The sequence below is a fragment of the Talpa occidentalis genome, unplaced genomic scaffold, assembly GCF_014898055.3.
Source record: "Talpa occidentalis isolate TD23 unplaced genomic scaffold, MPIMG_talOcc4v2.1 talOcc4.6, whole genome shotgun sequence".
Lineage (NCBI taxonomy): Eukaryota > Metazoa > Chordata > Mammalia > Eulipotyphla > Talpidae > Talpa > Talpa occidentalis.
This window is the reverse complement of record NW_023604972.1, coordinates 36,783,146-36,807,502: the sequence shown is the minus strand read 5'-3', so window position 1 is coordinate 36,807,502 and position 24,357 is coordinate 36,783,146. Positions and strand designations below refer to the sequence as shown.

The window sequence follows — 24,357 nt, the reverse complement described above, 5'->3', positions numbered from 1 at the left end:
CTTTGTAATTGTGGAAGTTGTAATTTTTAAATTCCTTAAAATCTGTATACAGTTGGAACCATTAATATTTGAACATATGGTTTAATAGAAATATTAAATATAGCCAGACTGGTACAAATTCTTCTAGAAAAAGGTAAGGAGTTTAACTCATTTGGAAATATATATATCATAAATTATCTTTTTCTAATAAATATTGACTTGAAAGTCTATTATTTCTCTCTTTTTCTAGACTTTACTGATTATGACAGAGAGCAGCCATTCTGTCATAATGAAACAAGTAAAAAGTAAAGTATTTTTGAATAAATGTTAGATCTACCATACTTGGATTGCTTGTTTTAAATAAAGATTCCTTTACTATTTTATTTTAAGTTGACAATTTCTTGAATGCATGGAAGAGCTAATAATTAAAGTTGTACTTTAAGACAGGGTTAATTAACTCAGACAAGAAGAGATATAAGCAAATGTGATTCCTATAGTTGGATCATTTTTATCACTAAAATAGTTCAATCTGATTCTTAGTTTTTGGAGCTAATGTTTATTTAATGCAGTACATTTGGTCAAAAAATTCATTTGATTTTTATGATGAAATCACAGCAAATAGAAATAGAATGAGGATCTGCAAAGGCTGGATAAGAGAAAGGGAAATTAGGAAAGGACAGAGGAAAAAAAAGAATGATTCTAAAAAGGACAATATAAATTTAAAATGTAGAAAATTACAAAAAGGGAACCAAAAAAAAAAAGTAAATGTGAACAAGAAAAAAGAGAAATTGAATAAAACAAAAACAAATTGAATTAAAAAAAAAAAAGAGAGACAAAAGCTTGTGGAATTATTTTCCCCTCTCACATTTCAAGATTCAGTTTTCTAAGAAGCAAACTCTAATTACTTGTGTTTGAATATCTCAGTCTTCACTCTTCATTTTACTCAAGATTAAACCACACACACATACACAAAGACACATATACACACCAGAGAAGACTGTTACATAGTTTAGAGTTTTTGTTAAGATCTCTCTTGGTAGTATGGAGAAAAACACTTGAGAAACATGATTCAAAATTGTAAGATTATTTTTTACACACCAAAACCAAGAGAAATCTGATTATATTTATAAAAATGTTAGAGAAGTGGATGGAAATGTTGCTGTTGGCATCTTTCACAAGAACTACATCAAAAGAACAAGGGTCTCTTTCTCTATTTTTTTTTTAAAGATTTATTTATTTATTTATACAGGCACTGGATACAGTCAGAAGCGCAGGAGAGTGAGAGAATTCACCAGAGCCAGAGCAGGGAACAGAACAGGTAGACTGACGAAGTACACTGCTGAGGGGAGCAGTGGGTGCGGCAGGAGAGGTCTGCGCACCATGTGGGACCCTCCCTGGTGGCCAGGGATTGAACCGGTGCTGCAGAGGCTGTGGGTAGCTTCATAGTACTCAACCCCTGTGCCACTGGGGAGGCCCTCTCTCTCTTTTGGTGATTACACCAATTCTTTCCAGGCTGGCAACTTTAGTCATCATGCAGTTACCAGTATCAAGTTCGATGAAATCTATAACCTTGCCAGTCTTCAGATCAGTCTGAATGGTTATTATTCACCTTCCTGAGGAGATCAAGATAGTGGATGGTGTGAGCCTCATGATTCACTAGATGAGTTATTTATTCAATGTCTACAAATATTTTTTCTCACTTTGCACAACTTTCGATTGACTTCCTCGGGTGTAAGTTGATTAACAGCAAAGTGACCTTTGGGTTCATAGATCACATGAAAATACTCTCCAGTCTTGTGAACACTGATGATATCCATAGAACCTGCAGGATAGGTTATAGCTGTGTGAACCTTACTATCAATCTTAATAGACGACTGCATGGAGGTCTTCTTGACCTCATCTCCTGTTGGACAATACTTAAGTCTATTCCTTAGGAAAACGATAAGAGGAAGATGTCTCAGTTTGTGGGCACTGGTGGATACACAAAGAGAAAACACCTCTTTTATCCAGCATCCAATGCTTTGGAGATGCTACATGCTTTAGGTGTTTGTTGGGAAATGACTGTGCTAAGTATGGACAGAGAACCACCTCTTCCTGATAACATCTTAATTCTGAAAAAAAAAAAAAATAGAATAAATTATAAGATTTACTCTTCTCATCACCTTTAAATATATACATTTTCTATACTAAACCACGAATAGCTCTCACTGTAAAAAATAGGTGAAAAGTAGTATGTACAAGTAAAACCTTAAAGCTTGAATGATACAATTATTTTTAGCATAGACATGAATTCATTTTTTAAAAGCAGAATATGTGACATTTCTTGTTTTTAAAAATTATTTATGCATACAAGAACTGAGGTGCAGACCAGAGGTGGGGGGAGTGAGAGGATTTGCCAGAGACAGAGTGGGGAGCAGAACAGGCGGATTGACAGAAATATACTGCTGAGGGGAGCAGCAGGTGAGACAGGAGAGGTCTGCTGCACCATGTGGGTTATCTCCCTGGCTGGGGATCAAATTCTTCCTGCAGAGGCTGCAGAAAGCTTCATAATGATGACTTAACCTTGTGCGTCTCCAGGGAGGCCCTAATGTGAAATACCTCTTAAGGTAGAGTTCTGAGAAATATTTTACTTCCATGTTGGAAAAAATGTAGTCCCAAATTAAGCACTGTTTTCAGGGTAACAAAGCTGAAATAAAATACCTGAAAATATCTTAACTAGTTAGGTCTGAAAATGAAGCTTACTGATATTTTTGAAACTACAAATGTATCCATTGCCCATCAATGGAAGGAATTATGCTCAGTGAAATAAGTCAGAAGGAAAAAAGAAAAATATCAGATGGTTTCACTCATAGGAGGAATATAGGGGACCAAATAAGGTATCAGTGTAAAAAAATAATAACAATACAAAACACAACAAAACAAAAACAGAAAATGATAAATCAGAGACATCCTGCAGGGCAGGAGGTGGGAGAGGGCTCAGAGGGAGGAAAGGAGGAGCACAGGGGACTGAGGTGATGGTCCTCTGCTATCTTATTTCAGTCCCTCTTGCCATCTTTTGGATACCTTTGGTAAGGCATATCAGAGGTGTTGCTGGACTGAAAAGATATGGCTGTGAAAAGAGGTGAACTTCCAATCAGGGAGACAGGCTCAGGTCTTCTTGTTACTTGTCAGCTGCTTGACCTTAGTTTTGTAGTTGAACTTTTATTATTTACATGTCAGAATTCCTCTGTTCAGTAAACAGGAATAATAGTAATGCAGTGAGTAATTTTGAATGTTAGGTAAACTGCATATAGAACACTAAAGATCTCCCAAAACTGAACCACAGTCAATATGATTAATTTTCATATTTTTACATACATTTTATATACATCTTCTTTTCTGTTCCCTGTCAGAGCCCACAGATAACATGATTTGGAACTGCTGAATGTCAGTTTAAAGTATATTTTCAGGGCCTCCCGGGTGGCGCAGCGGTTGAGCTGCTTCCAGGCCACCAGAGGAGGGTCCCACATGGCGCGCAGACCTCTCCTGCCCCCCGCTGCTCCCCTCAGCAGTGTACTTTGGTCCTTCTGCCTGCTCTGCTCCCCGCTCTGGCTCTGGTGAATTCCCTCACCCTCCGGCGCTTCTGACTGTACCCAGTGCTTGTATAAACAAACAAATAAATAAATAAATAAAAATACATGCCTCTTTAAAATAAATAAATAAATAAATAAAGTATATTTTCATTCTTATCAGGTTTGTACTCAGAGAACACTTTTGTGAGTTGCATAATTCAAACCCCAAATGGTAAATCATTTGATTTCTAGAATGGCCTAAGTTCACACAGCAACATTTCTATCTTTTCTTTTCCGGACAAGAGCACATTCAAGACACCTCCAGAGTGTTCACTCTATTCTTTGTTTTCTAATCCATTGTGAGACTGAAGACTTGAGTTAGTGGCTTTGTTATCTTGAGATAACCCTGCAGTTGCATTTGAATTACTATGCACTATTGTAGTTAGTAATTGCCACTGTGTAAATGCAGATAATACTTCCCTACATTTAAAGATAGCCTGTACTTAAGCATACCACAGCTCTGTAAATTGGCAATGCTCAAATGGGGGCCATAATCATAAACTCTTAGTTTGCACAGGCAATTTAAGAGAGCTTATTTTAAATTATTGCTGCTTTGTTTGTGTTGTAGACCGCCAAATGATTCACTGTTTTGGTTTTAGTCCTATGATTTAATTTTTAATTTCAAATAACACTAGCTTGGGAAATAAAATTTCCATGGATTTATGATTAGCTGTAGAGCATTGCTTAAAAGTTTGAATTCTACAGTTGTAGCATTTGGCTCAATCTCATGTTTTCTTCATGTTGGCTGTGTGACCTTGGACAAATTACTTAACCTACAGAGTGTCTCAACCCAGTACATGAGAATAATAAAGCTAGTTACTTCAGAAATTTGGTTCCATGAGAATAAATTAGCTAATATATTGAAATTATGTAGAACAGAGTGTGGAAAAATAAAACTTACTAAATATTATCTTATGCATCAAAAGAGGTCACATATTAATAAAAAGTTGTATATATCATAAAAACATAGCAATTTGGGCTACTAGATTATAGAAAATTTAAATTATAGTCTGCAATTTCATGATTGCAGGTTTTTTTAAACCTCTCTTCATTAATTTTAAAGTCATATGAATATATACCTACTTTTTCTCATGAGTTGGTTAAGATAGACTAAGATAATAAATATGAACTCCATTAATAGTTTGAAAATGTTACTATCTTTTGTAATATTAATTAAACAAATGAAATGATGGAAATTATCTTTAGTGGTAATTTTTACATATTTTCTAAAAACATAAAATGTAAAATTAAGACCAAAATATAAAAAATATAAAAATTAAAATATAAAAATTAAGACCAAAATCAGGGAAATTTAAAAAATATCCATATGAAATTTATTTGTATGTACACCATATTCCAAATTTTTTTTAAAGATTTATTTATTTATACATACAAGAGCTGGGGTGCAGGCCAGAGATGTGGGGGGGGTGAGAGGATTCACCAGAGACAGAATGGGGAACAGAACAGGCAGACTGACTGAAACACACTGCTGAGGGGAGCAGCGGGTGAGTCAGGAGAGGGCTGCTATGCCATATGGGTTGCTTCCTGGCTGGCTGGGGATCAAACTCATGCTGCAGAGGCTGCAGATTGCTTCATAGTGCGGTGCCTAACCCCTTGAGCCACCAGGGAAGGAAGCCCTATATTCCAAATATTATACTATACATTTTACATGTATTTTTTCTCATTTAATCTGTAACATCAAGATATAATGTTGACGTATGACATAAAAAAATACAGTCTTTCTCATTTAATCATCTATAGTCTATTACTGTTTACATTTACCAATAAGGAAACTGAATACTAAAAAAGTTAAGTAATTTACACAATTGGTAAAACCTCAAATTCAAATTCAGTTGTGTGGTGGTGTTTTTTTTTTTTTTTAAGATTTATTTATTTATGCATTAAAGAGCTGGGGTGCAAGCCAGGGGAGGGGGCGTGGGGAGTGAGAGGATTCACCAGAAACAGAGTGGGGAGCAGAACAGGCAAATTGACTGAAATACACTGCTGAGGGGAGCAGTGGGCGAGTCAGCAGAGGTCTGTTGCATCATGTGGGTTGCTCCCTGGCTGGCCGGGGATCGAACTTGTGCTGCAGTGGCTGCGGATAGCTTCATAGTTCTGATGCTTAACCCCTTGTGCCAGGGAGGCCCCAAGTTCAGTTGTATTTTATTTCTAAACTCAAGCTCTTACCATTATGATGTGCTTCTCCACTTTAGCTTTACCCTCCCTGTAGGTTTCTCCATTAAACTAGAGAAATATTAACCAATTAAAACAACCATAAAGAAGTCTGTTTTTTTTTTTTTTCCTCTCACTACCTCTGAAATGACAAAAGCTGCTGCAAAGAGTTATTTGACCATGAATCAGGATGAAAATCTTTATCTGCAAGACAAACACACTAAAAGTGTATTGGAATGAGAAAACATGTCTAGTAAATATATGATCTGAATTTCGTAATGAAGAACTAAATAACTGGAGATAGACAGCAGATATAAATGCCTGATTGAAAGTTGTAGGAACACAGTCATAAAGAGAAATATGGATCCAAGACACAAAGTGAATGATGCCTGACTTAATAGAAACAATAGGAAAACAAGTGGATAGGGTCCGCTGAGTGCTCCATATAATTAAGAGGATGTTTGCTATTCAGCATTTAGAATTGGAAGCGCTATGTAACATTAATGTATTGGATTGGTTTCAAAGTTCAAGCACACTCTTTTTGTGATTTATCTATTTTATGCATTGTGAGAGGCCTTTAGTACTTTTTTAATGACTGTAATCAGCTATTATTTTCTTATGTTAGTGACAGAATCCATTTTGTTTCAAGTTTAATTCATTACTAATTTTGATATTCCAGAAATGTGTTCCTGTGTACCTCTTTACCGTAAAAAGATACAGTGGCTATGAAGGAATAGGGAGAGGAGAGTTAATCTTTTTAAACACCTGATATGCAGTAACCATTGAGAATATGATAGTGAATTGAACTTTAAGTACTTTCACCTAAGGAGGTTATATATTAAGGGTGAGGCTATGAAAATATTCATCATAAATAAATTAATGAAATGAATTCAGGTGTTTATAAGATGATGTAGGAGTCAGTGATTTGCTTTTCCATTTGAACAGGTAAGTGGTTTTTTTTGTGAATACTTTTGGAAAATGCTTCAGTTAAAAGGAATAACACATTCAAAGGACAATTTGAAAATAAGATTGGTATAGTCTGAATTTTGTAACATTCTAAATCACAATGTGATGTTATTAAAAGATGGGCTCTGAGGAATTGGATGAGAGGACATGAGGGTAGATCCCTCAGAAATGAAATTGGTGCTCTTATAAAAGAGGCCCTAGAGTATTTCCTTGCCCTTCTGTCTTATAAAGGCATAGTAAAAAAAGATAGTAGTTTATGAACCAGGAAGCAGACTCACCAGACACTAATTCTGCCAACACCTTGATCTTGGTCTTCCCAACCACTAGAATTGTGAGAAACAAATGTCACCTAGTCTATGGTATTCTGTAATAGCAGCCTGATGAGTAAGACAATATGCAAAGGACATTAGCAGACATTTGCACAGATGGACTCTGTGGGGTGGGGGAGAGGAAGGCAAGGCTCAAAGAAGGTGGTTTTCAGGTAGCCCGTGCAGTGCAGCCCCCTCCAGTGCCAGGGGTACACTTCACATGGGCCAGCACACCTCTATTTTGCCACTGGGGGCAGGGGCAGCATCGCTGGCCCCTCCCCACAAGTGCTGCTTGCAGCACTCCTCTCCCCCAGTGGCCATACTTAGCCTCAGTGGGAGTCTGACCTGTAACTTATAAAGTGCAACCTTGTGTCCCCCTTCCCCTAAGCCCCCACTTTGCCCCAGATCTAGGGAATCTCCGAGGACCTTAATTTTTCACAAGATTAATAAAGATGTGGAAGGAAGGAAGGAAAGGAGGGAGGGAGGGAAGGAAGGAGAAAATTGAATTGCTGGGAATAATGAAGTGACTAGCAAAATACTAGTTCAAAACACATGCAATTTGCAGCAACATGGATGGAGCTGGAAGGGATCATGCTCAGCAAAATAAGCCAGAAAGAAAAAGAAAAATACCGATGGTCTCACTCATAGCAGGAATCTAGAAAACTTAAGTAAGGGACCAGGAAAATGAATAACTATAAGAAAGTGAAAATCAAAATCAACAAAAAAACATGAACCAGAGACACTCTATGCGGGGGTTGAGGGCGGGGAGGGGAGGGATTGCGGTCAAAATAAGGGGGTTGCAATTGTATGGGGAATATAAAAATAAAATTTATTAAAAAAAAAGAGTCAGGACAGGTCATATTGACTATGTCTCCTAAAGTAATACATTTGGATTTTGTTCTCTATCCAACTATTGGTATGAATCTTATGGCTGGTGCATTATTATATTCATGAATACTTGAGTGAGTTGTTTGGTCTACAGTTAAAAAACAGGCAAGTAAGGAAAGAGTTAAGAGGTTGGTATGGCTTTCTGGTCAAGATTAGTCGTGACTTGGAATAAGCTTGCCAAGAAAAATTTGAAGATATAAATGATAAAACAGGAAGGATACTATGATGGACTGGTTGTGAGAATTTAGGGAAAATAATTTTGATGTTTTCAGATGACCAAAGAATGAACAATGAACTCATTTATTAGATAGATGAAGTTTGAGATGACCATATTTTGAAGGAGGTCATAACCTGTGCTTTGGAAAATTTAAGTTTAATGTACCTATAAGATATCACACAAATGTCGAGTAGGTGATTAGAGATAGAATCCTAGAATTTAGATCAAATCTAGAAATGAATTTGAGAATCACGGGCTGTAATGTAATGTAATAAATATATTCATATTGCTTGGCCAAATCATTTCACATTCCTACCCAGTGCAGATATGGTTTTACAAAGGTGTTAACTTGGAAACAAATTTTTCAAGAGATAAAAATATTTAGCATTTTATAAGCATTTATTTTCCATCAAGTCCTTTACATATATTTTTTCTTATTCTGTAATCTAAATATTGAGAGGAGACACAGTAATAATGTATTACTTATTAAAAGTCATAAAATTAGGGGCCTCCCTGGTGGCACAAGAGGTTAAGTCTCAGCACTCTGAAGCTATCTGCAGCACAAGTTCCATGCTTGGCCAGAGAGCTGACCCACATGGGGCAGCAGACCTCTCCTGTTTCACCTCCTGCTCCCTGTCAGCCATGTATTTTAGTAGATCCACCTGTTCTGCTCCCCACTCTGTCTCTGGTGAATCTTCTCATCCCCCCACCTCTGGCCTGTACCCAGCTCTTGTATGCATAAATAAAATAAATCTTAAAATAATAACAAGAAATTTAAAAAATCCAATCATAAGAACCAAGGTTGGAAACATTTTCTTTGTGATTTGACACCAGCATCACTTCCATTTTTACAATAGCAATCCTGGGATTTGCTCAATAGAGGAGAAAAATATTGGTCAGAAAGAGCAACATTTGTGTAGCATGAGATGAAACACAGTTTGACTGAGATCTCACTGGGAGATGAATTGTGGTATGTGTAGGGAGAGATGTATTAAGAGTTAAGGTCGGGGAGTAAACTGGAGTCAGGTGATGAAAATCCTTTATTTATTTTTTTAATAGTTTATTTTATATAATTCTTACATCATTTTCATCTTTGTACAATGTATGCATTTTCATTTTGGTTATATTCCCCATATAATTGCACCTGCCCCTTATTTTGATTCTAGTTCTTCCTCTCTCCACCCCTCTGTAATTCCCCCCCTCATAGTGTGTCTCTGGTTTATAGTTGCTTGTTAATTTTGATTATTACTTTGCATTGATTAGTCTTTTTCCTGGTCTTTTATTTAGGTTTTCTAAATTCCTGCTATGAGTGAGACCATCCGGTATTTTTCTTTATCTTTCTGCCTTATTTCGCTGAGCATGATCCCTTCTAGCTCCATCCATGTTGCTGCAAACTGCATGTGTTTATCCTTTTTGATTGCTGAGTAATATTCCATGGTGTATATGTACCATATCTTCTTGATCCAGTCATCTATTTTTGGGCATTTGGGTTGTGTCCAAAGCTTAGCTATTGTAAACAGTGCTGCTATAAACATAGGGGTGCAGGTGCTCTTTGGAATTGATGTTTGTGTCCTTTGGGTAAATACCTAGGAGTGGAATTGCTGGATCATATGGAAGCTCTATGTTTAGTAGGTCCAGAAATCTCCACACAGCTCTCCATAGTGGTTGGAGCAGTTTGCACTCCCACCAACAGTGCAGGAGAGTTCCTTTTTCTCCACACCCTCGCCAACATTTGTTGTTGCTAGTTTTTTTAATATGTGCCATTCTCACTGGTGTAAGATGGTATCTCATGGTAGTTTTGATTTGCATTTCCCTGATTACAAGTGATGTTGAACATTTTTTCATATGCCTGTTGGCCATTTGCATTTCCTCTTCAGAGAAGTTTCTTTTTAGAAAATCCTTTATTGTGTGTCAAAGATTTTTTCCCCCTGATCCTATATAAAATATAGGAACTGTTAATGCATGAACAAGGGACACTTGGAGATCCCTAAACTTGCACATCTAAAGGAGTCTGGATACGTGCACAAAGACAAAGCAGACAGTGTGAAAGATCTTTAATAGAGTCAGTGTGTACAGAGAAAGTAGAAAGCTCCTAACAAGAACTTTGTAATAAAATATCCCAAATTACCCATCCTTTTGTGGGCAAATGCCCAGTCAAACAATGTTGGCCCAAAGCAGGGCCACTAAGACCCAAAATATTGCCACAAATCTAATCCACCTTCTGGAAAGGAACCAGAGGAAAGGGGTTTTAAAATAGGTCTCAGAAAGCTGTATAAAAAGAGATATCACATCAAGCTAATGTCTGCTATTGTCAGCATTCCCACCCGTCTGTGATCCACGTGTCTCTTCCAAGTATCTCAACATGTGTTTCCTCCATGCATCTCTTTCTTTGTGCCCTTCCCAGCAGTGCTATGGTGCAAATCGGGCCACAGAAGCAAGGGTGTTCTCCTTTGTTTCCTTCAGCGCACTTGTCTTCCATGTTATAAATTTGCACAGCCCTGCTAAGCTCTAGCCCTGGTTAAATGGGGGCTGAGAACATGATACCTCCCCTAAAAGAATCATTGAAAATTTTAAGATGAAGAGATGGCATAAAATACATAGCAGCCTACATTTCCTTTTATTTGTTATTTAATTAAAACAATTATTTTAAAATAAAAGAAATGGGTTGGAAGAGTAAACATTTACAATTCATTTCTAATAGCAAATAACTTTAGAAATTCCCAAGAAATTTACCCTGAAAATTTCTTAGAAGAGGGGTTCTTTTGTTTTTAGTATAGTCATTTTTTTTAAAGATTTATTTTACTTATGCATACAAGGGGTGTAGGCCAGAGGTGTGGGGGTGGTGGTGGTAGGATTCACCAGAGACAGAGTGGGGAGAAGAACAGGTGGATTGTCTGCAATACATACACTGCTGAGGGGAGTGGAGGACAAGACAGGAGAGGTCTGCTGCCCCATGTGGGTTAGTTACTGTCTGGGAATCAAACTGTTATAGGACAGGGAGAGGGGCAGCCCAAACCCCGCAAACCTGCCTATTCTAAATGGGTTCTGCCATCCACCGCATCAACATAAAACATATGAGACTTTAATGGGAAGGAACTTTAATACAACTAGGAAACAATACAGGAAAGGCAAATAATCTAGTTTCTAAATGAAGCACCCAAAGTTACCCGTCCCCTCGTGGGTAAAAGTCCATCCAAATGGGATTGGCCCAGAGCAAGGCCCAAGGCCTGCCACAAGTCTAAAGCATCTTCCAGTGGGGACCCACAGCAAAGGGTCAGAAACAAGCAGACAAGCCCGGAAGGAAAAGAGCAAAATTAACATCAAGATAAAAGCTGCCATTGTCACCTCCCCACGGGTCTCACCCACATCTGTGTCACCCAGTCCACAACCAAAAGACAAGCACAGTTTCTTCACGTGTCTCTAGGCTCCATGCACCTCCTCCAGGGCTCCTTCTGGCTCCATCCTGCTTCCTTCCTCAGTCTCTTCTGCAGCTTCTCCAATTCCTGCTCAGCTCCACCCTCCCTTGGGTGGGGCAGGGAACCTCCCCCTTTCCTGGGGACCACCCTGTTGCAAAACTGGAGCTGCAGTGGCTGGTGATAACTTGATAGCGCTGAGAGTTTAACCCCTGTGCCACAAGGAAGGCCCTGCCATCACACTTGCATACTTATTTTCATACTCTGGAATAAACACCTGCATTCTTTAACTGTTTTAAGGAAGTAGATAAGAAAATTAAATGATTTGGAGAGGAGTTCTTTATTATTCTTCTATATTGTACTCAATTGTTTTTGAGCTTCCTTTTTATATATCCAAAAGGGCAGGTTTATCATAAAAAGGGGGAGAAGAATAGACACTTTCACAGACACAAGCAGACAGAAAGAGCTGCCCCTGAAAAAGAAGTCAATGAAGAGAAACACCTGCATAGTCACAGGTGGGCAGAAGGGCTGCTGCCGCTTTTGAGGTTCTTAAAATAGTTTAATTAGTTTATAAATACAGAAAATACCAAGAGTAAAAGCATATTACTTCTTACATATTTATTGATAAATTATTTGTTTTCTGACAAATCAATGGTTATATTATATTTTTTAAATTGAGACAACATTGGCTTATAGCATTGTGTATGATTGACAGGTACAGGATCTCCCTCTTCAGGTGTTGTTACCACACCATACCACCACCAGGACACTCATAGTCCTCCACCATAGTCCATTGTGACAAAATTAATTTAAGTCTTGTTTGTATATGGTTTCAATGAGTAGTCATAATTTTCATATGCCCATTTGTTTTGCTTTTAGATATACACAAAAACATAAACACAAATCTTAAAGCAAGATCTTTTAATATGCCAAGTGATACTTTTAATTACTATTACACTTATTTTCTCAAACATTATATCAGTTGAGGATCTGTGAAAACAGTTGTATAGCTATTATCTATACATAGCTTTATCTATGTAACTATTAGCTACATGATCTTTTATTTTACAGGTGTTACTTTTCTTCCACTAGGTGTCAGCCTTAGTCTAGTACTTTAAGGTACTGGAAACAGTGAAATGCTATCTACATCTGTTCTATTGTACTGACTTCATGTGTTTTCCAATAGAAATTTGCCTGGTTAATTGATTATAGTAACAATAGAAAACTACACTTCTTTAATGACAGGAGAAAAACCATTAAATGGAGTGAGAAGGAATTCAAAATGAAAACTTTACAAATGCACTTATAAATCACAGGCTTCCAAACTATATTCTAATAAACCATCCTTTCTATTTTTGTTACAGGTAATGTGAAGAATTTCCCAAATTTTATACTTTCAATGATTCAGGGCTTGAAAATTATCATCAATTTGATAACATGAAACCTCACGTTTCCAGGAGGAAGTGAGATCATATTTAAAGTGTCCTCCATTTTATGACTACCAAAATACTAAGGAAAGCAAACCAATGCGTTTTAAGATATTGCCCCATTGTAAGTCCTGCCATCATTGATTTGAAAGTATGGCTATAAGCTGTATGGCTATAAGCTGCTTTCAAACAAAAGACTTTGGAAACTGTAGAGACAGATCACAAAGACTTAGAAGATTTAATGGTTTATTTATCATTGGCTTTTAATTACTTTCTGGTTTTGTGAAAGGACTGTAATGTCTAAAGTGACATTTCAATAATGGTAACTTTTCTGCCAAGCTAGACAGGACAATGATGTCCTGACAAGAAGTCTGTAGTATTCCAGGAAATGCTTCAAGATCTTTGGTTTGTTTTGCAATTGAAAAGGAAACACTAATCAAAAGGACAAAAGGAAGACACAGGGGTAGGAACAATATGGCAGGGCACTATTGCAAGGATTTGGACTTTAGACCAATTTTGGCCTACAAAATAACTTTTGCAAGGTTTTCTCTTTTTCTAAAGCAATTTGGATCAAGTGGTATAAATGTGAAACCTCTATTACTGGAGGACTAAAACCCCCTCTCTAAGGGTTCACAGAAAGAAGAGCATTTCTTTAATACTACCAAAAGTGCTTAAAAGTTGTCTTTTATATATTGGCTAAATTTGTTTCCTTCAATTTCTATCTTTGTCAATTTTATTCTTTCCCTAACCTACATTTCTGTCCCTTTGTTTCTAGTTTTTCCCTACTTGTCTTCTCTATTTTTTCCCCACTTTTTTTTTTTACTTCCTGATTTCTCCACACAAGACACATGAGAAATCATTTTACTCTCATTTATTTAGATAAGTATATTTACTAATTTTTGTCATTTTTTGTGTTTGTAATTTGGGGTTTCAAAATAAAGGCCCTTTTGAGGAAGAAACAGTACACAGTTATATTAGATGAAAAATTAAACATTCTTGAGTTTATTTACCACTGTGTGTGTGTGTGTGTGTATGAATAAACTGCTTCCTGAGAGAAAGCAATGCCCTTTGGGAAGTTATCACAGCTTTCAGCATATTCAGTCAAATTCAGTGTTCCAAGCAGTGATTTAGCTCAAAATACACAAAGATAATACAATATATAAAACTTAAATTTTCGGGCCTCCCTGGTGGTGCAAGGAGTTAAGACACAACCTATGAAGCTATCCGCAGCCACTGCAGCACAAGTTGGATCCCGGCATGGGCACTACCCACATGGCACAGCAGACCTCTCCTGACTTGCCCGCTGCTCCCCTCAGCAGTGTATTTCAGTCAATCTGCCTGTTCTGTTTCCCACTCTGTTTGTGTTGAATCCTCTCACCCCTCACACCTCTGGCTTCTACCCCAATTGTTGTATGCATAAATAAATAAACCTTTAAAAACAAAACAAAGCAAAACAAAACTTAAATTTTCACTTTAAATACGAAGTATTACTGTGCTATGCTGAGAAAATAACTATTTCCACACAGTGACACCTACATTTTTGTTCTGATGTTATTTTTTTAAATTATTTCATGCCTGGTCAGGATTCTTGCAGTAGGATATTTAGATAATTATACAAAATCCAAATTATTTTCTTCAATACATACTGAAATGCCATAAAGTTCAAAAAACATTTTAATTCCTTCATTGCCATTATGATGATGATGATGATGATGTACATCACTAGTGGCATCATTTTCTATAGCAGTTAACTGCTATGTTTTATTTCCATCAGGTGTCAATCATTTGTAATCTATTGGTTTCATGCCATTTTACTGAAGTTCTGATTGAATTAATGAAAGGGCATTTCATTCCTCTAGGCTTGGGAATTTTTGAAGTGTCCAAATTTCCCTGATACTACAAGATTCAGAATTATTCAGATGTCATATGTAGAATTTTTTTTAAAGCAGTTTAAGAAGCATTTGTTGCAAGCACTTGTAACAAGACAGAATGACAAGGAATAGAAACTTGGCTTACTAATTCATTTTGTGTTTTTTTTTTAAAGATTTATTAATTTATGCATATAAGACCTGGGGTACAGGCCAGAGGTGTGGTGGCTGAGAGGATTCACCAGAGACAGAGTGGGGAGCAGAAAGCAGACTGGCTGAAATACACTGCTGAGGGGAGCAGCAGGCAAGACAGGAGAGATCTGCTGAACCATGGGGGTAGCTTGTATGCAGTCCAGGGATCGAACTCGTGCTGCAGAGGCTGCAGATATCTTCACAGTGCTATGTTTAACCCTTTCAGAGTGCTGTTAATAGGGAGACCCCACTAATTCACTTTGAACCCTGACATATTATTGCTTTCTTTCTCTAGGCATGTGTGTAGAGGAAATATATATATATGGATTTGAGAGGGTTGAACAGAGGTAGAGTGGAGTAGTCACAGGACAATCAAAGGGCATAATAAAATGCTCTAAGACAAAAAAAAATCTTAACATAGAGTTCCTGAAAAGCACACAAATGTGCAAATATTTAATAGTTAGAATATATGTAAATCATTTTGAGAAAAAGACATGCAGATAATAAAAAAGGATATATGCACACAAGAGAAAAATCAATAACAAAATTGGACTGACTGATATCAACTATGGTAATGGGAATAAGAATATTAATAACAGCATGATATGAAAAAATATAATGGTCCTGATTCTGCAAATTTTACTTAATTATATAAATGATAGCTCATCAGTAATACCATGGCAGGATGATAAATACGCAGGTTCTTGAAAAAAGTGACTTATTCATGCTTGTAGATGCAGAGTAAGCACTCTATCAGAGTGTCACCTGTTATATAAAAACTCTTCAGCCTAAATAAACACTGCTGGAGACACTGAATATAACTTACCTTATCTGCATCCCTTTTTTTTTTTAAAGATTTTATTTTATTTATTTATGCAAACACTAGGTACAGTCAGAAGCGTGGGAGGGTGAGAGAATTAACCAGAGCCAGAGTGGAGAGCAGAGCAGAGCAGGCAGACTGACGAAGTACACTGCTGAGGGGAGCAACGGGTGGCAGGACAGGTCTGCATGCCATGTGGGACCCTTGCCTGGTGGCCGAGGATTGAACTGGAGTTGCAGAGGCTGCGGGCAGCTTCGCAACCCAGTGCTCAACCGCTGCGCCACCAGGGAGGCGCCACCAGGGAGGCCCCATCTGCATTTTTTAATGGTCTTTTTCTTCTACAAATATTTCATCTTAACTGGGAAATGAATGGTAGTTTTACCAATTGCTGATTCAGTATCCACAGAAATTACTTCGAATGATATTCATTCATTTACTTATTCATTCATTCATTCATGCATTCTTTTGTTTATTCATTCTGTAGATATTCAGAGTAGTAACTATGTCAGGAAATGTTCTAGGCAAGCCACAGAAACCTCGTTCTTGTTTACATTTCAGTAGGAGGAAGTAAATAATATATAAATTAATAAATTATGAAGCATGCAAGTATCAAATAAGCAGGAAATTTTATATAGTATCTACATCAAAGGTAACTTTATTATACTATGAACTCCACATACATCCAAATTTCACTCATTCTTCCCTTCTATATATTTTAACAGAAGAACCCTAAGTAATCTTGTTAAATAGAAAGTAAGATCATGTCACTTCTCTCTGATCTTTTTAGTGGCTATCCGTCTCACTTAGTATAAAAGAATACAAGTGCATATTTTGGCTACCCATTTATATCTTTGGAATCTTCTATTACTTTCCTTTTGACTTACTCTGTACACACTACACTTAATTGTTCTCTTCCTGAATATCCTTTTCTTGGGATATTTGCATTTTCTTTTATCTCTGAATTATTGTGATTCTATATCTGTTTGACTTACTAATTCACATTTAGACTTTATTAAATGTCCACTTCTCATGCCAATTTATTTATATTTTACTAATTGCAACTTCTCATTTTTATATTTTCCTCTATATTTATCTGAGAAAAATACTACCATCTAACACATATTTTCTTTGTATTTGTTGACTGTTCCTTCCCTTACACTAGACCATAAGTGCTAAGATTGAAATAATTGCTTGGATATGTCCCAAGTAGACAAGATACAAGTTTTGTTGGAGGCAGAAAATGGAGGCAAAGTTTGTGAATTTCCTGAAAATTGGTGACCCATGTAAGGGTTAGAGAAGGGTTGTAAAGGAAAAAAGAGGGCAAAAGAGAGAGAAAGGAATTTTTGGTGATTGGGGGCTCAAGGTCTGAACATTTCTGGTCATCTGCTGGTCATCTTCATTCATTCTTTCACATATGTAGCGTATTCAGAAAGTGCTAGCTCGGCTGCTCCCTTAGGTTGAAATTTTAGTATGCTTATAATGTTGATGTGTATTTCAGGTCACAAAATAAGAAACACATATTCTGGATTCTTTATGGACAGATGGGCTGTTCAAACTGAAGGAATAGTAGGAAACTGGTTGTCAAAATAAATTGCTTACTGAGATTTAACAACCAGTTGTCTTAACTCTTAACTTTCCAAGATACTGAGGCTATAGAATTAAGTGCCTTACCATTTGCTCCCTGATCTTCTGAGGTCTTGTTTGACAGCAAAAGATTATATATTTCCAAAGAGCGTAATATAGCAATAATATCTGATACAAATAGTCACTCAATTTTTTTTAATGAAGAAATGAATGCATGAATAAATATAATTTTACCAGATTTGCTGTTTTGGTTATCTACTCTCAAATGATACATTGGAAAATTATAATAACCCAATGAGTATATGAGCAAATGAAGCAATACTCTAAATTCATTATACCCAAAATTATAGTTTTACTTCTTAAAAGATACCATAGTCTCAGCCTATATTCAATGTTGGCATGATGATATCATACCAAGTATTTATCTAAAGTTTCAAAACAGTCAAACACACATTTTTAATCCAAAAGAATATAAAAATGAAATATTTTTAAATATCATACCAATTTCATCATACTAAAGCTAATTTTGAAGTCAGCTTCTCATTTTTTTAAAGATTTATTTATTTGTTTGTTTATTTATACAAGAACCGGGGTCCAGGCCAGATGCATGGAAGGGTGAGAGGATTCACCAGAGACAGAGCGGGGAACAGAACAGGCCAACTGACAAAATACACTGATTAGGGGAGCAGCGGGCGAGACAGGAGAGGTCTGCCACGCCATGTGGGACCCTTGCCTGCTGGCTGGGATGGAACAGGCTCTGCAAAGGCTGCGGACAGCTTCACAGCACTGTGCTCAACTGCCTGAGCCACCAGGGGAGGCCCTAAAGATTTATTTATTTATGCATACAAGAACTAGGGTGTAGACCAGAGGTGGCGGGGGTGAGAGGATTCACCAGAGACAGAGTGGGAGCAGGACAGGCAGATCTACTCAAATACATTGCTGAGGGGAACTTGGTCTGCTAGGCCATGTGGGTTAGCTTCCTGGCTGCCAGTAATCCAACTAGTGCTACAGTGGCTGCTGAAAGCTTGATAGCACTGTCTTAATCCCTGTGCCACCAGGGAAGGCTGATCTCATAGTTCTAATATGTTATATCTTATATTGTTTGATTAGTTGAAGGGACAGTTTAAAATAAACATTCCTCATTAACTCTTTTGTTAATGATAGAAATATAATTTACTCCAACTTGGCTAGATTTCCTACAATTTATAGAAACACTATTTCTAAAAAAAGATTTTCACATAACATACTGAAGATGTTCTTAAAATACAGATGGCAATGATTGAATTAGTTTAGGCAATATTATACTGTATTGGTTTATTAATAAATAATATAAACAAACTGTAACTTTGTCCAAACTGACATTTGTCTAAGTAGGTTTGAGAAATAAAGTGTCTTTAGATGATTTTAAACTACTTTCTGGGATGATACAAATATGTTTCTTTGTTATTTATTGAATAATTATTTTTCTTCCTGTATCTCTTCACAAGATTCATAAATAGAAAATATTAGCCACATATTGATTTTGACCTTTCATATCCATGATAGTATAATTCTTTGAAAAAATTATGAAATGACATCTAACAAATTGTTCCATCTGTTTAATTAGACAGACAGAACATCTTATCACTTGTAGTCAGCATTCAACATGAAATTATAATAATTCTATTTGGGAATTTCACTCATTAGCAAATTGGAGAAGTATTAGATATCTTAATTATATCAAATACATCATTATTTTTAAAATTAAAACCCTTACCTTTATAAAATTTATTATAATACATTACCCTATATAATTTTACTGATGTGGAAACATCTCAAGTGTATAATCACGTGAGAATTAAAAACGTTTCTAATAGAGACTAACTAGGTCTTTACAGGGACAAAAGGCATTTCTTCTGGAAAAATACATCTCTTGGAGTCCTTTGTTTTTCCTTTTTTAAGACTGAGATGAGAAAAAAATAACTATGAGTCTATGTGTTTAATAGAAGGTGGATATTCACTATTATTTCAATTCTGTTTTATAACAATGTGCATAAATACACAATATTATAAGGTATTTATTGAGGTGGTTCTGTAAATTTTTTCCTGGTAGTGAGAAAGTCAGTTAAAAGCAGTTGTGACGACTAAATTAAGAATGATGAATGCTTACTCTATGCAGTGAATTATGGTAGTAATTTACATATATTTTCTTACTTTTCATGAAATTCTGAGAAGACACATTTTTATCATATTACATATGACAAAACTTTGCTCAAAACGGTTCACTGTCTTGCAGAAGATGACATAGTTAGCAATTGGCAGATTGTAAATTTGAACACAGGTGTTTATTGTTTTAATTTCAAAATCAATTTTTTTTGCAATCAATGGTACAAAATAGTGCTTACGTTAAATCAAAATCAAATTATATTTTAACTCTCTAATTATACTTTCATATATAATTGCTACTATCATATATAGTAAAAAAAATTAGAATGTAGTGTTTCCGGGTGGCGCAAAGGGTTGTCTCAGCACTGTGAAGCTATCTTCAGCCACTGTGGCATGAATTAGATCTCCAGCAAGGGAGATCTCACCCAGTGCTTCCCTCAGCAGTGTATTTCAGTCAATCTGCCAGTCACTCTGTCTATGATTAATCCTCTCACCTCCTCGCACCTCTAGCCTATACCCCAGTTCTTGTATGCAAAAAAGTAAATCTTTACAAAAATTAGAATGTAAAGTCATGATTAACATTTAAAACCTCTTTGTATTTATGGATATTTTCATCAAAATAGATTTTAAAGATTATTGGTAATAGTTGAATAGTCTAAAAGTATTTTTATAATCAGAAAATAGTAAATAATAGTGGATTTGTATTAAAATTCTTTCCTCTTTAAATAAAAATAATTTATTTAAATATATGAAGACAATAATTAATTCAAAAAGATTTGAAAATCTTACATAAATTTCCAATGTAGCTATCTATTGTTGTTTCCTCTATAGTTTCCATTTCATGTAGCTGCTGTTCTACTATATGTTGTGGATTCAGGGTAGATTATTAAACTAATTCTTACCATTGCAGAATTAACACATATTTATTGCCCTCATTTAATGTTGATCTGATTTACAAGTCTGTTCTTGTAGCTGGAGTTCTATAGAGAGCTCCTTTAAGGTTTACTTTTGTGTAAATACCTTTAATGCACTTTTTATGTGCCTAATATTTTTCCTTCTGAGGCGATTTCTCTCAGAAACAGGCTTTACTCTGTGGGTGAAATCAATTTCAAGACATTCAGACATTTTCCAAGAGCAAATTATCTTTCATTTATTACCTGAACTTTATTTCTCTTAAGGTCAGAGATTTATCCCAAATACAATATCAGAGAGCTTTATACCTGATTCAAATTTTTGTAAAACATCTCAAATATGAACTTTTAAAAATAATTTTAGGAGGCAATTGGTCTTAGAGTCCAATCTGATTCCAGGTAATTAAATGGCTAGAAATAGAGGGCATGGATCACTAGCTTTTCTACTTAAGGACTAGCAGTTAACTGGACAGTTTAAGAAACAGGCAGATTGTCCATCCTTGCTGTCAATGCATACTTCAACACATGAATGACTACATATATTTTTTTACAAAGTCACTTAAGCTCTCTGCCTCTGGTTCATCCATCTGCAAAAGAAAAATATGGTTATCTTCTACTTACCAAAAAAGCTATGGAGGGTTTAGTTAATTAGTATATTCAAAGAGATTTATAAACTTCAAAGGAAATGTAGGTATGAAAAATATTCTGTCTTTTCCATAATTTCTTTAGGTATCCCAAATATAAGAAAAACAATATATATTTTCAAGCATATTAAATCACTTCATATTTTAAGAAGTACATGAAATGCTAGTAATATTTACTATCTAGTACCATAAATGACTAATATTTGTGGGAAAGAGGTTAGTTTAGGTAGTTTTTCCCCCCTCCCTTTCACTCCCTCCCTTCATTTCTCCCTCCATCTCTCTTTTCCTTTCTTCATTCCTTTTTCTTTTTTGTGTCTTTCCTTCTTTCTACTATATACTCCTGAAGGGGTAAATTTCTATGAGTTCATTAGCATTCTTCATTACTTATAGCCAGTCATTTGTGTGCTAGACATTTATTACATGAATTGCTCTACTGTACATCAACAAATATCCTGAGGGCTCTAAGTGTAAGAGGGAAGAAGGGAGGGGGACAAGGAGACATAAGATATTGTGTGTGGGAAAGAAAATTTTTCGTAGAAGAAAATCACTTTCCTAACTAGGTATTAGCATTAAGGATATTTCTTTCTCTGATTAAATAATGGTACTAACAGCAATTCACCAGACAAAATATATCTTTTTAAAAAAACAAACAAACAAAAATTACAAAAAATTACAAGCCAGATAAATTGGAATCAAGTGGAATTTTCCCATTTTCTTTACCGCAGATACTATCTCCCCATGAGCCAGTACATCAACAACTGCATTAGTTTTGTCTTCAAAATAGCTTCCACATTAGTTCATACTGTTGTGTTGTTACCATCAACACCAGAGTTCAGAACAGAATCTTTTCATTGACTGTCTATTGTGTAATCTTGTATATAATTTCTTTGCTTCTACTTTATTTATTTATTTATTTATTTATTTATTTATTTATACATACATACATACATACATACATACAAGAACCTGGGTACAGGCCAGATGTGCGAGAGGGTGAGAGGATTCACCAGAGACAGAGCAGGGAACAGAACAGGCAGACTGAGGAAATACACTGCTGAGGGGATCAGCGGGTGCAACAGGAGAGGTCTGCAGTGCCATGTAGGACCCTCACTTGCCGGCCAGGATTGAACCTGCACTGCAGAGTCTGTGGACAGCTTCACAGCGCTGTGCTCAACCGCCTGCGCCACCAGGGGAGGCCCTCTTTGCTTCTACTTTTATCTTTACCTAATGATTTACCATATCTTGTTCTCCTCTGCTTAAAGTCTGTTAATAAATTTTCACGTCATTTAGAAGAAAATCTACAGCCTTAGCACAGCACCCAAGGAACTATGAGGTATTCTGCTGCCTGTTTTATTTTCTGCATTCTGCTCTAAGCTCCAGTCACAGTGTGTTCTTATTTTCCTCTCTAGATTGCTCAACTTTTTTGCTGACTTAGTGACTTTTCTTGACGTAGCCACAACCTAATTCCCTGTATTCAGTTAGCCCTCTCAAAGTAACTTTTTTGGTCATTTGTTTGTTTCTACTAACCTATCAGTAAAAGAAGGGGTATTGTTAATTACTTTTCTTATTAGTCTACAATACAAACCCAGGGCCTCCCCAGTGGCACAACGGTTGAGTGCTGGACTGCAAAGCTGCCTGGTTCAAACCCCGGCCACCAGGGAGGGTCCCACATGGCACACAGACCTCTCCTGCCATGCCTGCGGCTCCCCTCAGCAGTGTACTTCAGTCCTTCTGCTTGTTCTGCTCCCCGCTCTGGCTCTGGTGAATCCTCTCACCCTCCTGTGCTTCTGACTGTACCCAGTGCTTGTATAAACAAACAAACAAATAAATAAATCTTTTTAAAAATTTATAAAATAAATGATTAAATAAAATTTATAATGCAAACCCAGTAAGGAAAATTTTACCACTGTTAGTCCATCATTGTCTTGGAAATGGAAAATACTTTGAAGTAATATCTAATTTAGTTTCCAGAATATATATAGTTATTTTAGCTTGTCTTGTGATTTCTTACTTCAACTTTTTTTTTAAGATTTATTTATTTATTTATACAAACACTGGGTACAGTCAGAAGCATGGGAGGGTGAGAGAATGCACCAGAGCCAGAGGGGAGAGCAGAGCAGGCAGACTGATGAAGTACACTGCTGAGGGGAGGAGCGGGGAGCTGCAGGAGAGGTCTGTTGCGGCATGTGTGACCCTCGACAGTGGCCGGGAATTGAACCAACGCTGCAGAGGCTGTGGGCAGCTTCCCAGCCCAGCACTCAACCGCTGCGCCAACAGGGGAGGCCCTCTTACTTCAACTTTTAATGTTACTGAGACAGTGAGAAAGGATGGGTACTGGGACAAGGAAGGGACTCAAGAAAAGAACTTTTTTTTAAAGATTTATTTATTTATTTATACAAGAACAGAGGTACAGGCCAGATGTGCGAGAGGATGTGAGGATCTATCAGAGACAGAGTGGGGAACAGAACAGGCAGACTGACGAAATACACTGATGAAGGGAGCAGCAGGCAAGATAGGAGAGGTCTGCCGTGCCATGTGGGGCCCTCGTCTGCCAGCCGGGATCGAACCAGTGCTGCAGAGGCTCCGGACAGCTTCACAGTGCTGCGCTCCACCGCCTGGGCCACCAAGGAAAGAACTCAAGGAAAGAACTTTGATGAAATTTTGACATCCAGTTCTTCAATTTTGCTATTCCCATAGGCTGGTAAATAGAAGGTTAAAAACTTGATGACCTTAGGCCCTGGCCCCTGCTGCCATAAATTTCCTTGTTTTTTTTTTTTTTTTTTTAACAACAACAACAAAAAAACTCAAGCTGTAAAATAGTTTTGTATTTAACAGACCCATTTAATAGCCATTTTTCAATCTTCCCATGGAGTGGTGTATTCCTCAACAACAAGGATCCTTATAACTCAAAACTGGATGATGTCCCACTTAACCTGGGGTGAGGTTGTGAGGTTGATTCAAACAAAGTGCCAAGGCTGAGAAAGAAAAGGGAAAGGGAAGAAACTGGGTTGGCCTTTTACACAACAGATGGATGAAATGTACTTATTTCAGAGACTATTCATCCTGATAAATTGGTCTTTTTCTGTGATATGACAGTGTACCAGGTGTTCAATAAAGAAGCAGACTAGTTACCATGACAAAACACAGGATTGCTGAGGTGAACCTTCTCATGAAATCCAACAGACATGTTCACAACAGTGAATAGAACCAAG

At 36.6% G+C, this 24,357-nt stretch overlaps 1 pseudogene; it reads right to left on the bottom strand.

Moving 5' to 3' along the window:
- Nucleotides 1-1,062: 1,062 nt before the first annotated feature.
- LOC119260300 (40S ribosomal protein S4-like) lies at nt 1,063-24,332 on the bottom strand (annotated as a pseudogene).
- Between the last annotated feature and the right edge of the window lie 25 nt (nt 24,333-24,357).